The 16,337-nt window shown below is 40.6% G+C and overlaps 1 pseudogene; it reads left to right on the forward strand.

Moving 5' to 3' along the window:
- Positions 1 to 2,477: 2,477 nt before the first annotated feature.
- On the forward strand, positions 2,478 to 3,368 carry LOC132654124 (vomeronasal type-1 receptor 94-like; annotated as a pseudogene).
- The last annotated feature ends 12,969 nt before the right edge of the window (positions 3,369 to 16,337 follow it).

The raw sequence follows: 16,337 nt of genomic DNA on the forward strand, positions 1-16,337 counted from the left end.
GTAGCTCAGGAGTCTCTCAGGTGTTGAAGACCAGCCTGGTCTATAGAGGGAGTTCAGGACAGCCAAGGCTACATAGACAAAACCTTGTCTCAAAAAACAAACAAACAAATAAACAAAGGGGTTTTCAGGTGATACTGGTTCTGAAACATGGAGGGATCATGGAGTGAAGCTGTGACTTGGCACCATACGACTGTATAGAGTCCCTGAAGAGAGCCAAGAGGCCACGTTGCAGTGCAGATCCAGCCATTTGGAGATGTCAGTATCACATGCCAGCAGCAGCTGCTGTGGGCGAGGCCAGTTTGAACCTAGGAGACAGCTGTGTGGAAGGCTTTGCCAGCACTGTGGAGGAGCCCAGAAGATCACTGGTGAGTCCCAGAAGCCTGGCACTGAGAGTTATGCTGTTGGACTTTGTTGAACTTGATTGTGACTGTGCCCTGGTTCTTACCTTTCACATAAGAAAACATTTATTTTTATTTTACAGGAGCCCACAAAAGTCTCTTGACTCTGAACACTTAAAGGGATTTTGGAGATTTACCTTGAGTTTGGAGTTCTAGAGAGACTGTGGGTATTTTAGAGAGACTTTGAAAATGTTAGAGAAACTAGATGTTTTAGAGAGTTGAATATTTTGTAGAGGTTTTGAATGTGGAAAGAGACTTGAGATATTGAACTTTTAAAAAATGGAACTTTTCTATTGCAATGTTGACATTAGTTTAATATCTTGGGAACAACAAAATTGAGAGACAAAGTTATAGTGTAACAGAGATGTGTTTAGTGTCAGGTAGACAGGGGGTCAGCTGTGGCAGCTGTTTTTGTCTCTTGTTTGTTAAATCAACCACTAGACTCAATTGGGAAGGGAAACTCAGCTGAGAAAATGACCCACTAGGTTGTGCTATGGGCAAGTGTGTGATGAATTTTCTTGATTGGTGATCTATGAGAGAGGGCCCACATCACTGTGGGTGCAGGCTCTGGGCTCAGGGTTCTGTATACTAGAGAACACAGACTGAAAAATCCATGAGACCCAAGCTAGTAAGCAGTGTCCTTCAGTGACAGGCGCCTTAGTTCTTGCCCCAGGTTCCTGCCTCAAGTCCTTACCCTGCTTCCCTGCACAATGGATTATGAGCTATAAGATGAAATAAAGGCTTCCCAACCCAATTTGGTTTTGGTCATGGTGGTTTATTTAGTCTGTGTCTAAATCAAAGAAACTACAATAATTCAACAGCATGTACACCACATTTATTAATATAAACCTGGAGCCAGCATATCAGGTACCTGGTGAGTACCGCTCCATTATGGAGAGAGGGAATGTTGACTCCTATGGAGTCTGCCTTTCAAGACTGAGTTGGACCATTTTTCTTTAATTAATTCTGTAATATGGGACAGCTCCAAGTCTGTTATAACTGTAGTTCTATTTACTCCCTGACTTCACAAGCTGAAGGAGAAAGACACGGCATATACTCCTGCTGACATTTGCCCATTCTGCCCTTTTCTTGGAACAGTTTTGGACTGGGATCAGAACCATGCAAGATGAAGATACAGAGCAGCGATCAAAGACTGAATCATCCACCAGAGTTCTCTGAAAGGACTCCGTGCCAATGTGCTACTGTTTTCTGATTTGTCTTTTATCTTTTGTTTCAGGCAGTGACAGAGCTGAACAGTCTTTATGAGCTGCCTGAACTCTCCCAGAGCACAAACATAAGCCGCCAACACATCCACAGAGACCATCATGTGCTGGAATTCTCCCATGTTTGGTGTGTAAACAGTGTGTTCTTGCTCACCCAGTGTCTCTCTGACACAAGCACTCTGCACTTCACATGTTCAAGAGGAGGTGGCTGGGACCCGGCCTCAGAGTATTGAAGGACATAATTGGAGGAAACAGCAGATCATGAATAAAATCAGAAACATCTGGATTCATAGATTACAACCCCCAACATTTGCTATAGAAATATTCTAAGAAATTAGGATTTTCAATAGAGTACAGATAGCCCTGAATAGAATAAGTGCATACCCAATCCATGGGACCTTTTTTATTGGCAAGTTCTGCTTCTTCTTCTTTTTTTTTTTCTTTTACACAATCCTTCTCATTCAGATTCTACCCAAAATAGTAAAACTGTCTATAATGTGCCTGGCCATCAAGATGTTGTGGGTAAAAACCAAGTAAGATGCTGCTCCTGCTCTAGGAAAACCCAAACCTACAAAACACATAATTGCTGCAGCTCTTAATGTTGAGGGAGATCACACAATGGTGCAGCCACCATGGGACACAGGGTCCAGCCATGGCTCAGCTTAGGACAAGTGAGAGCAGGAGGATGGTCTGTGGGGTGTGAGGTAGAATGGAGGTCTTCAGTGGAATAAGCATTCAGGAGCATCTGCATGTTTTCCTGAGGCCAGAAGACTGGTCTAGAGTGGTGTGTGAGGTCTTGCTCATGGTGAGTCATTGTTTTACTTTTCTCCTCATCCACTCTTTGTTTCCACACAAGATGACTTCACACTCTTCTGACATAAGGAACACCTTCTTCTCTGAAATTGGCATTGGGATCTCATCCAACAGCTTCCTTCTTCTCTTCTACATCTTCAAGTTCATTCGTGGGCACAGGCCCAGACCCACTGAGGTGCACATTGTTCTGCTGTCCCTAATCCACCTACTGATGCTAATGTTCATAGCATTCATAGCCATGGACATTTTTATTTCTTTGAGGGGATGGGATGACACCATATGTAAACTCATTGTCTACTTGTAAAGAATTTTTAGGGGCCTCTCCCTTTGTACCACCAGCCTGCTGAGTGTCCTCCAGGCCATCATCCTCAGTCCCAGAAGCTCCTGTCTAGCCAAGTTCAAGCACAAATCTGCCCATAACATCTCATGTGCCCTTCTTTTTCTGAGTGTCCTCTATATGCTCATTAGCAGTCATCTCTTAGTATCAATTTTTGCCACTCCCAATTTGACTTCAAATAACTTCATGTATGTTACTAGGTCCTGTTCTGTCCTACCCATGAGTTACCTCATGAAAAGCACATTTTGTACACTGATGGCCATCAGGGAAGTCTTTCTTATTAGTGTTATGGTCATCTCGACTTGGTACATGGTGGCTCTCTTGTGCAGGCACAGGAAGCAGGCCCAGCATCTTCACAGCACCAGGCTTTCTCCAAAAGCATGCCCAGAGCAAAGAGCTAACAGGGCCTTCCTTCTGCTCATGAGCTTCTTCGTGTTGATGTCCATCTTGGATAGCTTTATCTCCTGCTCAAGAACTATGTTCCTGAATTATCCAACATCTTACTATATCCGACTCTTTGTGGTCCACAGCTATGCCACAATCAGCCCTTTTGTGTTTATGAGCACTGAAAAACATGTCGTTAACTTTTTCAGGTCTATGTGTGGGAGGACATAAATGTTTGAATATTCATTGATCATTGATGGCCACATTTCTTTATAAGAGGACCCAATACACTGGCATCAGAACTGTCAGTCATGGCATGGTGTTCACGTGCTTTGGCGTACATGAAAATCTGAAGCAGTGTTTTTGTTTTTGGTTTTGTTTTTCTGTTAAAATTATTTACTTTAACCTGTGTGGTAACAAACATTTAGCAGAAAATTAAACCTCATCCCTTTTGTGATATGACCAGGGCATTTTTGTTTCATTTTATTTTATTTTATTTTATTTTTTTATTTTATTTTATTTTATCTTTTTCCTCAATGCGTCATTATGGGAATCCTATGAGGTGGCTCTCATGCATCATGGCCGTGGACAGCTCACACTGTTTTGAAGGATGTAACCATGTCTAACACATTTCAATATTTTAATTTCCTGTGGTATAGCTATTTTGACAAATTAAATGAGGAGGCATTTCTTGCCATAAATAGTTCTATACTCCAGAAAGAAAGGAATTGTACACAGAAATTTCAGAACAGAATTCTGTGCAAGAAACACACGTGATGTATACAGCAATGCGAACAACAACTGGATTTAAAATTCTCAGAGTTATCAGAACTTTTGACCCAAACACAGCCTCTGTACAGCACAGGACCTCGATCAGTCTTACGGTGCAAGGCAGTTAATTCCAGCACTGGTCACTGAGGTATGGTGCCCTGGAAAACAGGAAAGACCAGCACCACTGGCCAGCTCCCTGAAGGTTCAACACTCTACACTACATTTCTTCTAAAACCAAATTCCTCCTCCTTTCACCTCTGCTATAAATAGATTGGGATAAAGTCTGTTGCTTGGGGAAACATTTATACTCATTATACTCATTACTTATACTTATTACAATCAGTTTATCAGACTGTAATAAGGAAGTTAATAAGACAATCAAACATATGTCATCTAGATTACTATGCAAGGGGACATGGCAACACAGGGGGCATGAAAAGCCTTGTTTAAGTTAATTTGGGAGTCAACTTTTAGACTGATGTCCCCTGGGCCTATAGTTCCCATACAATGAACTGCTTCTTGGCTTCAGCCTGGTTGTCCCATCTCTTGGTTGTTTTCTGTGTCAGTTGAGCATAGACAAACCACCCATTGTTACCCATTGTTAAAGGGTAGGAAAACTTTTTTTTCAAGCAAATGGACCCGAGAAGCACTCTGAGGTTGCCATTCTAATATCTTAAAAACAAAAACACTTCTAATTAAAATTAATCAAAAGAGATGGGAAAGGACTGTTCATATTCATCAAAAGGAAAATCCAACCCCCAAAAATGTTAATTCTGAACATCTATGCCTCAAAATGAAGGGCACCCCCATTTGTAAAAGGAACATTACTAAAGTTTTAACCACACATTGAACCTCATACAGTAAAAGCAGGGGACTTCAATACATTACTCTCATCAATAGACAGGTCATCCGGACAAAAACTAAGCAGAGAAATAATGGAGCTAACAGCCATTGTGAGTCAAGTCGACCAAACAGAAGTCTAGAGAATGTTTCACCCAACCAGAAAAGAATATACTCTCTTCTCAGGATCTCACAGATCTTTCTCCAAAATACTCAGTCACAAAGTGAGTCTCAACAGGTACAAGAAAATTGAAATAACCACCTGTAGCCTATCATACTCTCACAGATTAAAGCTATATTTTAACAACAAAAGAAATAACAAAAAGCCCACAAAATCATGGAAACTGAATAACTATCCTCTAAGTGACCACTGGGTCAAGGCAGAAATAAAGAGGTTAAAGACTTCCTAGAATTCAAGGAAAATGAATGCACAGCATACCTGAACTTATGAAACACAATAAAAATGGTAGTAAGAGGAATGTTCAGACTCCATACTAGCAACTTATTAGCATCCCTGTAAGCTCTAGAACAAAAAGAAAGTAAATTCATCCAAGAAGTGTAGAGGAAAGAAAATAATGCAACTCAGGACTGAAATCAATAAAATAGAAACAAAAAGACCAATACAAAAAAAATCAGTGAAACAAAGAATTTGTTATTAGAGAATATAAACAAGATAGACAACCCCTTGTCCAAACTAACTAAAAGGCAGAGACAAACTATCCAAATTAACCAAACAAAAAATAAAAAGGATGATATAACAACTGATACCAAGGAAATCCAAAGAATCATTAGGTCATACTTCAAAAACCGCTACTCTACAAATATGGAAAATCTGAAAGAAATGGACAGATATCTTAATAGATACCACTTACCAAAGATGAATCAGATAAAAAACTTAAATAGAATTCTAGCTTCTAGGGAAATAGAAGATGTCATTAAACGTCTCCCAACCAAAGGGAAAAAAAAAAAGCCCAGGGTCCGATGGTTTTTAGCACAGAATTTTCTGGATTTTCAAAGAAGAGCTAATAGCAATAGTCCTCAAATTATTCCATAAAATAGAAATGGGAGGAACATGTCAGATTTATTTTGTGAGGCCATAATCACCCTGACATCCGAACCAGGCCAACTCAACAAAAACAAAAAAGAAAATTACAGACCAATTTCCCTTATGATCATTGATTCAAAAATACTCAGAAAAATATTTGCAAACCAAATCCAATAACACATTAAAAATGTCATCTACCATGACCATCATACCAGGGATCATCCAAGGGATGCATAAATGATTTAAAATACAAAAATCAGTCAATGTAACCCAACACATAAACGAACTGAAAGAAGAAAAACCATATGATCATTTTATTGGATGCTGAAAAAGCCTTTGAGGAAATTCAACACCTCCTCATGATAAAAATCTTGACGAGATCAGGAATACAGTTACATACTTCAACATAAAAACAGCAATATATAGCAAGCTGATAGCCAACATCAAATTAAATAATAACTCACAGCAGTTCCTCAAAAATCTGGAACAATACAAGGCTGTCCACTTTCTTCATATCCATTCAATATAGTACTTGAAGTTCTAGCTAGAGCAATAAGACAACTAAAAGAGATCAAGGGGATACAAATAGGAAAGGAAGAAGTCAAAATATCATTATTTGCAGATGATATGATACTATACATAAGCTACCCCAAATATTCTACAAGGGAACTTCTACAGCTGATAAACACCTTCAGTAATGTGGCTGGATAAAAAATTAACTCAAGAAAAAAAATCAGTAGCCCTTTTTTATACAAATGACAAGTGAGCTGAGAAAGAAATCATAGAAACATCATTCTTCACAATAGCCACAAATAATATGCAATATTTTAGAGTAAATCTAACTAAGCAAGTAAGAGCTGAATGACAATAACTTAAAGTCTTTGAAAAAAATTAAAGAAGATATCAGAAGATGGAAAGATCTTCCATGTTAATTGGTCAGTAGAATCAACATAGTAAAATTGGCCATCTTACCAAAGGCATTCTACAGATTCAATGCAATTCTCCACCAAAATTCCAACACAATACTTTACAGACCTGGAAAGAAAATATACTCAACTTAAAATTGAAAAACAAAAAAAGCTTACATTCCCACCAGCAGTAGGTTCCCCTTTCTCCACAACCTCTCCAGCATGTGTTGTCATTTGAGTTTTTGATCATTTTGGCCATTCAGGGTTGTTTTGATTTTCATTTCCCTAATGGCTAATGAGGTTGAACATTTCTTTAAGTGCTTCTCTGCCATTCAGTATTCCTCTAGAGAGAATTCTCTGTTTAGCTCTGTTCCCCATTTTTTAAGTGGATTACTTGGTTTGCTGCTTTTCAGCTTCTTTAGTTCTTTATATATACTGGATATGAGTCCTCTGTCAGATAAAGGGTTGGTGATGATTCTTTCCCAATCTGTAAGCAGTCGCTTTGTTTTGATGACTGTGTCCTTTGCTTTACAGAAGCTTTTCAATTTCATGAGGTCCCATTTATTGATTGTTGCTCTTACAGCCTGTGCTATTGGTGTTCTGTTCAGGAAGTTTTCTCCTGTACCAATGAGTTCTAGAGTCTTCCCCACTTTTTTTCTAGCCGATTTAATGTGTCTGGTTTTATGTTGAGGTCTTTGATCCACTTGGACTTCAGTTTTGTGCAGGGTGATAAGTATGGATCTATTTGCATTTTTCTACGTGTAGACATCCAGTTGGACCAGCACCATTTGTTGAAGATGCTATCTTTTTTCCATTGTATGGTTTTGGAATCCTTGTTAAAAATCAGGTGTTCATAAGTGTGTGGGTTTATTTCTGGATCTTCTATTCGGTTCCATTGATCCACCATTCTGTTTCTATGCAAGTACCATGCAGTTTTTATAACTTTTGCTCTATAGTACAGCTTGAGATCAGGGATGGAGATACCTCCAGAAGATACTAGGAATAGCGCTTCGAAAGATCCAGCCATACCACTCCTAGGTATATACCCAAAAGAGGCTCAAGTACACAAAAAGGACTTTTGCTCAACCATGTTTGTAGCAGCTTCATTTGTAATAGCCAGAAGCTGGAAACAGCCCAGATGCCTCTCAACTGAAGAATGGATGCAGAAACTGTGGTACATCTATGCAATGGACTATTACTCAGCAAAAAAAAAAAAAAAAAAAAAAAAGGAAATCATGAAATTTGCAGGTAAATGGTGGGACCTGGAAAGGATCATCCTGAGTGAGTTGTCCCAGAACCAAAAAGACACACATGGTATATACTTACTCATATACACATACAACATAGAATAAACCCACTAAAATCAGTACATCTAAACATACTAAGCAAAAGAGAGGATACTAACTAAAATGTTCAAACCCCATCCTGAAAGGCAAAGAGTATGGACATCAGAAGAAAAAGAAAACAGGGAACAACTTAGGAACCTGTTACAGAGGACCTCTGAAAACCAGAAGAAGAAAACAGGAAACAACCTCGGAACCTGCCACAGAGGGCCTCTGAAAGCCTCTGCCACGCAGAGTGTGAAAGCAGATGCTGAGCCTGATGGCCAACTGACAAGCAGAGTGAATGGAATTTTATGTAAGAAGTGGGAAATAGCAAGAGCTTGAGAGGACAGGAACTCCACAAGGAGAGCAACAGAACAAGAAAATTTGAACACAGGGAACTTCCCAGAGACTCATACTCCAACTAAGGACTACTCATGGAGATAACCTAGAACACTGACAATGCTGCCACTTCTGATGAGAAATGATATACTAAGATCAGAAAGAAGGAGAGGAGGACCTCCCCTATCAGTGGACTTGGGGAGGGGCATGCATGCAGAAAGGGGAGTGAGAGTGGGACTGCAAGGGGAGGAGGGAGGGGCTTATGGGGGGATTCGAAATGAATAAAGTATAATTAATAAAAGTCAAATAAAAAATTTAAAAAAAGCAAGGATACCTAAAATAATATTGTAGAAAACAACAAACAAAAAACTTCTGGCATCATCACTATCCCTGATTTCCTGATTTCAAGCTCTATTACAGAGCTATAGTAATAAACACCACATAGTATTGACATTAAATAAATAAAGACAGGATGATCAAAGGAATTGAATCAAAGACCCAGATGTAAATCCACACACCTATGGACACCTGATTTTTACAAAGAAGCCGAACATGTACAATGAGGGAAAAGGCTTCTTCAACAAATTGTGCTACTCTTACTGGCAAATAGACCCATTTAATCAGCCTACATAAAATTCATATCCAAGTGGATCAAGACCTCAACATAAAACTAGATACATTGAACCTGACAGGGAAAGTGGGGAGTTGTTTTGGGTGCATTGGTATTTTTTTCTAGTACCTGGCTATATGAGAGTCTCCATAAAATGTCTGCCCTTCTTTACAAGGGCTCTGAGTTGCCCAGGCTGCTCTTGAACTCAGTATGCTCCTTCCTCCTCTCCTCAGTCCTGGGTGCAGGTGTGTGCACCATGTCTGCTGGGGAGACTGAAACACAGAGCATATAGTTGCACTCAGGCAAAGCACAGCCTCTTCCTGAAGTCTTCAATGAGAATGTGGTGTCCATTCCTCAGAGACTGGGGTCCAGTCAGACATGGCCTCAGCCTCAGCTATGTTCCACCTGCCTGTGACCACCTCAGCTTTGAGTTTTGCCTCTACTTCTCTGGTTTTCATTTAATTTCTTTTTTATTTACTTTTAAAATTTACTCACATCTTGAATTCAGATTTTGGAAACCAGGAAACAGAATCAACACTAAATGGAAATGACATGCTCCACGGGAGAGGGGTGTCAGGAAAAGGGTTGGTTGCATGTCACAGAGTGTAGGGAAAGCACACTCAGAACCATGGGAAGTCATGGGAGGCCCAGGAGTCCTCAACCCAGAATAGAAGCATCACAGTGAATAAAAACTGTTTGAAATAAGTCTAAGGAGCAATGTGAGAAAAGTTAGTGTTGGGGGTTGGTCTGGAGATGTGTACTGTGATGCTAATTGTTGACTCTCAAGATCTGGTTACTGTACAGATGAGAGCACATGCTCATCTACAACAGTCCTTGTGTAAAACTTGCCTAAGGAATTATTCTTGTTTAAACAATAAAAAGCCGACACACATGGGCAGGGTGCATGGCTAAGGTTCTAGGGTTGTAAGGACAGGAAGACCATGGGAAGGAGAGGAGAGAGAGGAAGAATAAGAGAATAAGGAAGCAGAGAGCCATCATGGGTGAGTGTGGAAAGAAGCACATGGTGGGCATGGATGGAGGAAGCTGCCTGATGAAGAATGAGCAAGTCATTATGGATTGTGGATGGGAGGCAGTCTGGGCTGGGGCTGGGAGGTAAAGGTAGTGTAGAGGGTTAATATCTGCCCTGTCCCGGGTAAAATAGGACTGTTATGAAATCTATCAGGTGTCTGTGTCTTTTATTGATTGTGATAGCAGGTTAGGTGTACTGCCGTGATAATTATAGGGCCAATAATAAACATTGTTAGATGGTACAATTAAAATAACAGCAACAACTTAGGGTTGTCATAAACTTTCTGATCCCTTTCTGAGGTCTGGCAAGGGGACTCAAAGTGTGTGCTCAGCCCTCCCCAGATGGCTGTTATCCAGGACAAAGTGAGTGAGATCAACAGGCAGGGAAGATCCCCCCCTGGGAAGCCACATTTCCATGCTCCCCAGCAGGAACCTGTCACCTTCCACAAGCAGCAAAATTGCAGGCTGTAGAGATGCATTAAATTCTCCCTCAGCCTAAGCTGTGCAGGATCTCCTCAGGCGCACAGTCCTCCCCTGCTATGTCCATCTGGGTAAGTGCTCTGCACCCAAGGGCAGAATCAGAAGGTGGTAGGGACCCAGGCAGTCTGTGGGAGGAGGAGCACTGGGCTACTGGGCTGTGGGAAGTTTTCAGCATGTGCAGAGGAGACACTGAGCTCTGACACCCCTCAGCACAGGGGACTGTGCTCTGCATGGACAAGAAGAATACTTTTCCTCTTAGGATATTTCCTGCAACTCCTAAAATTAGTTAATTTTTTCTTTGGAAACATCGTTGTTTCATATTTACATTTTGTTTTAATTAAGCAACTCACAGTGAAGAACTACATGAATTATCCTTATATGTAGAATATTTAGTGATTTAATTTGTGTACCTATTATAAAAATTGATGGAAGGAAATCTCCTTGAATATCACTATCTAGTAGAAAACTTCGCCTGACTCAGTTTCAGGAATTTCACGCAAATGCTCTTGGCTCGTGGTGCACTACACAGTAAAACACGTGCTCTGAGAGGACGTCCTTGAGGAGGCACTGGAATGCTAGATATTTTATACACAGTGGATACATGGCAGTTTCTCCTGCTGTTGCCTAAAGAGCCAGGATCCAAATCCCAAGAGCTTGAGAGGTAGAAAAGTGAAAAGCCTGAGAGCTCAGGGGACTGTGTTCTGCATGGGCAACAAGAAGAGTTTTCCTCTTAGGGTATTTCCCAAAACTCCTGAAAGTTTGCTTCTCCTTTTTCTCCTCCTCTTCTTGCCTATTCTGTTTTGTTTCTGACATCTGCTGAAATTGACATTGGGTAATCAAACGGATCTATTATATAAAGAGCATGGTAATGCAATGGGAATCACTCAGTGAAATGTATTTACAACTCTGCAGGTATATAGAACTCAGCATATTAATCTTGTAGAAGTTTCACCTTTCCTAATGGCTCTTTGCCATTCTATTTTAGAAAATCTCAATTTAAATTTTTTAGGTTATTTTTTTTTTGTGTTACACTTTTTGGGTGTTTGTTTTGTTTGATTTTGCTGTGTCTATATATTTGTATTGCATGCATGCCTGCTGCCTGAGGACCTCAGGAGTTTTTGGAACCCCTGGACCTAGAGTTGCAGATGGTTTTGAGCTGCCATGGGAGAGGTGAGAACTGTACCTGGGGCCTCTGTCAAAGCAGCAGGTTCTCTCCACACCAAGCACCCTATGTTTACAGTCTTTAACTGGCCATCCAACTTAGCTCTGATTTTTTTTGTTTGTTTTTTTATTTTTTTTATCAGTTACATTTTATTAACTCTGTATCCCAGCCGTGTCCCGATTCCTCATTCCCTCCCAGTCCCTCCCTCCCTCCCTCATCTCCACCGGGCCCCTTTCCAAGTCCACTGATAGGGGGGACCTCCTCCCCATTCATCTGATCCTGTTTTATCAGGTATCTTCAGGACTGGCTGCAAAGCCCTCCTCTGTGGCCTAACAGGACTGCTCCTCCCTTTGGGGGTGGGGAGACCAAAGAGCCAGTCATTGAGTTCCTGTTAGAAATAGTCTCTGTTCCCCTCACTTTGGGAAACCAATTGTTTACTGAGCTACCACAGGCTACACCTGAGTGGAGGTTCTAGGTTATATCCATCCATGGTCCTTGGTTGAATGTCAGTCTCAGAAAAGACCCTGTGCCCAGATATATTTGGTCCTTGTGGAGCTGCTATCCTTTCCCCATCAGACTAACTCCCCTTCTTTCTTATGATTCCCTGTACTCTGCCAAAGGTTTGGTCATGAGTCTTTGCTTTGAAAACACTGCTAGTTAGAGTCTTTCAGATGCGCTCAGTAGACTCCTGTCATACGTTCAATGCACATCCCAGCGGTCTTTCTAAACGAGGATTGATCATCTTACCCCATGTCTTTTTTAGGTGTATAGATTTAATTATGTTTATCATATCTTATAGGTCTATATAAGTGAGTATATCCCATGTTTGTCTTTCTCCTTCTGGGATATTTCACTCAGAATGATCTTTTCTAGATCCCACCATTTGCCTGCAAATTTCATGATTTCCTCCTTTTTGATTTAGCTCTCATTTTTTAAAGTTACTTTTCATCTTATGTATTTTGTGGAATGGGGTAGGGTGTGTATGTCACAGCACACATCTCAGGGTCAGAGGACCACTCTTTGGAATTGGTTCATCATGACTGGAGGCCAGCACTACTGAACACTGAGGCTCCCTCATTTCTCCTGCTCTGAGCATTTACTAAGCTGGTGCATCGGGTTTTGTAACTCAGGCACTTTTGCTTTCCCCTCATATCTCACATTACATATAAAATGAAACCATCTTACACCCTTGATATTCAAATGATGATTATTTCTTTACTATTTGACTTCATTTTTATATTATTGCATAACTTAGGATTATGATCCTTGCATTAAACTAAATACTTGCATTGCATGAGAAAGAACTTTCAAGAAGAACCTTCATCAAATCTTCTGATGTATATCTGAGGCTTTGGTCACCTGAGTCTGAGAAGCATCATTGCTTCCTCAAGGAGGTATGAAATCCTACACACCTGTGCAGCCCATCATTTAGGATGAGTTGGATAATTCTTCCTTCTATAAAACCTTACAATGGGAATGACCCTCAATCTATTGTAATTATAATTCTTAATAATTGTTTGCTTTCAAATGTGGAAAGAGACAAAACTTAGATAACATTCCTGGCAGCTTCTGATAACTGAACACTTCTCATGTAGGCTTTTGTTCTGCTGTGACATCAGAACATATTTCAGATGCAGTTACAATGTGAGATTCACAGAGAAGGCCTAAAAATCTACCAGGATGCTCTGGAAAGGATTGCTTGAGTAGTCTATTGTGTTCATACTTACTCTTCTCTGTTTGGAGCTGGGAGAAACCAAACAGTTGTTTTTAAAACTGTTTTAACTATCCCAAGGCACAAACATAAGGAACCTTCATGAGAATAAATCCAGCAGCCTACACTTCCAAAGAGTTCGCCCTATGCAGGGAACACCATGCTTGGTATGTAGACTTCATCTCCTTACACATCTCCCTGACACAGTCACACAGATGTCAAACGTTCTAACCCTGTAGCTCAGCCCCAGACTGCTCAGGGTCACACACAGAATATGGCAGGAGTGAGTATGATGTAAAGAAGTCTGGATTCAGAGTTTCCACTCCTAATGCTCCCTGCAGATCCACATGAAGAGCACAAAGTCTGAAGTAAATGAGCAGAACAAAGAGACTGGAATAAAATGACTCTGGGCCTGTTTAAGACAAGGACACAGCTTCATCTGAGGATCTTATTTCTACTTTCTTGCAATCCTCATGGAACTTCACCAAAACCTGCAGAGCTGCTCTGTGTCTGGCAATCAACATGATGCAGAAGAAAGACAAGTAAGACATTGTTTTTGCCTCAGGAAACCTCAAATAGGAAACAGTAGGAAAAGAAATATTTTCTTGACACATGACAATTGTAATGTGGGAGAAAGCTTCTATCTGGATGGGGCACATAAGTGTCAGAACAATAGAGAGAGTGGGCATCGCTTCTGGGCACTTTGAGATGAAGGCAATCTTAAGGGGTATAAGGCAGAGCTGCGAAATAAACATCTTTCTAAGGAGAGTGGAGCTGCCATTGTCTGAAGCTGATGATCAAGGCTAGACTGGTGATAAGGAATCTTCTTGCTGTTCTCCCCTCACAATTGCTACCTGCTTCTTTCAGCCTTAAAATGAACAAAATCAACAAACTGTCAGGTAACACCACGGTAAGAAACACCATTTATGCTGGAGCTGGGATTGGGCTCTCAGGCAACAGCTTCCTTCTTCTCTTCCACATCCTCATGTTTATTCCTGGGCAGAGGCCCAGACTCACTGATCTGCCCATCAGTCTCTTGGGCCTAATCCACATACTGATGCTGGTAGTCGTCGTGAGTTTAGTAGCTTCAGACATTTTTATGCCAGGGAAGAGATGGAGTGACTCCACATGCAAATTTGTTATGTTCTTGTACAGGTCTTTTAGGAGCCTCTCTCTTTGTGCCACTAGCCTGCTCAGCATCCTCCAGGCCATCACCCTCAGTTCCAGAAGTTCCCGTCTAGCAAAATTCAAATGTAAATCTCCACACCACATGCTAGGTTGCCTTCTTTTCCTGAGTATCTTTTATTCATCCATTAGCAGTCCCCTTATAACATATATAACTTCGACGCCTAATCTGACCTCACCTGGCTTTATGTACCTCAGTCAGTCTTGCTGTGTTGTGCCCATGAGCTACTCTGTCCAACACATTTTTTATATTGTTGACCTCCATGGATGTCATCTTTGTAGGTTTTATGAGCCTCTCCAGTGGGTACATGGTGACTTTCCTATAAGACATAAGATCCAGTCCCAGCTTCTCCACAGTGCCAGCCTTTCCCTCAGACCATCTGCAGAACAAAGAGCCACACGGACCATCCTTTGCCTCATGAGTTTCTTTATGGTGATGTACACCTTGGACAGCATCATCTCCTACCTAAGAAGTATAGATGATGATCTGATTTTGTTTTGTGTCCTTATTCTCACAGTCCATGGTTATGCCACAGTCAGCCCTTTTTTGGTTCTCAGTACTGAAAAGCACATAAGTAACATTTTTAGATCCATGTATGGAAGGATGGTAAACATCATATCACTTGGCTATAGGTAAGATTCCTTAAGATGAGCCGGTATAGTGGCATTAGAGCTATGAATTGTAATGTAGTTTACATGAGCTTCAGGTTAAATGAAATTATAGAGTTTTCTTTTTGTTGTTGTTAAACCTATTTCTTATGAGATGTGTGGATGCTACACATAAAAGACAAACCACATGCCAGATACATAAGTCTTTTGTACTTCCAAGTGTGTCTTTTGGGGAGACGTAAAGTGACTGTCTTGTTAGGGTCTGGATTATCCACATCAATTTATAATACGTGAAAGCTTATGATAGTCTTCCTTTATTCAAATCCCTCAGCTATCTCTGTTTTGCCAAGCGAGGTTTGTAAATAGTTATTATTATAATTATCTAGTATCCACAAATATTCAAATCACTTAGCATACACACACACACACACACACACTGTCTCTCACACAGAGTGAGAGACAGAGACACAGAGAGACAGAGACAAAGACAGACATAGAATCTATGTATAAAACACAGCCCTGATGATGGATAAACAGAGTTCATCTTCTCTGCACTAGATTGTTACTCCAGCTTTAAAAGAGAAGGAGATTCTGCACATGGTCCCACACAGATTGGCATGAAGCCACTGTACTGACTGCAATGAGAGTCTAGGCAGAATGAATTCTGTGTGGACTACTTGGAGCAGGAAGAGCTTGGAAACCTTCTAGGAGTGGAAACAAAAGCAGAGTCCCATCCTGAGCTCAGGAGGAAAGGCCATGGGCATCTTGCTGGGTGGAGGCAGATTGTAAAAATGTAATCAACGCCAAGCAGTATGCTGAAGATGGGAAATTCTTGTGTTGTGTGTGCTGTACCAAAATAACAATGTGTTCAGTTACCTTAACCAAGCAGTGAAGTATATTTTCCCTGAAATAATAAAGTTAACAATGGGGATGGAGAGATGGTTCAGGAGTTAAGACCACTGGCTGCCCTTGCAGAGGACCAAAGTTCAATTCCCAGCCTCTATATGAAAGCTCACAACTGTTAGTAACTCCAGTTCAAGAGGATCTCATGGTTTTTGGTCCTGCAGGCACCAGGCTTGCATTCATGCACACAAAATAAAAACAAATAAAACTACTAAAGTAAAATACAATTTTAAAAATGAAAACAAAATTGTCAAAATATTATTTT

This window comes from Meriones unguiculatus, chromosome 5, assembly GCF_030254825.1.
Source record: "Meriones unguiculatus strain TT.TT164.6M chromosome 5, Bangor_MerUng_6.1, whole genome shotgun sequence".
In the NCBI taxonomy this organism is placed as follows: Eukaryota; Metazoa; Chordata; class Mammalia; order Rodentia; family Muridae; genus Meriones; species Meriones unguiculatus.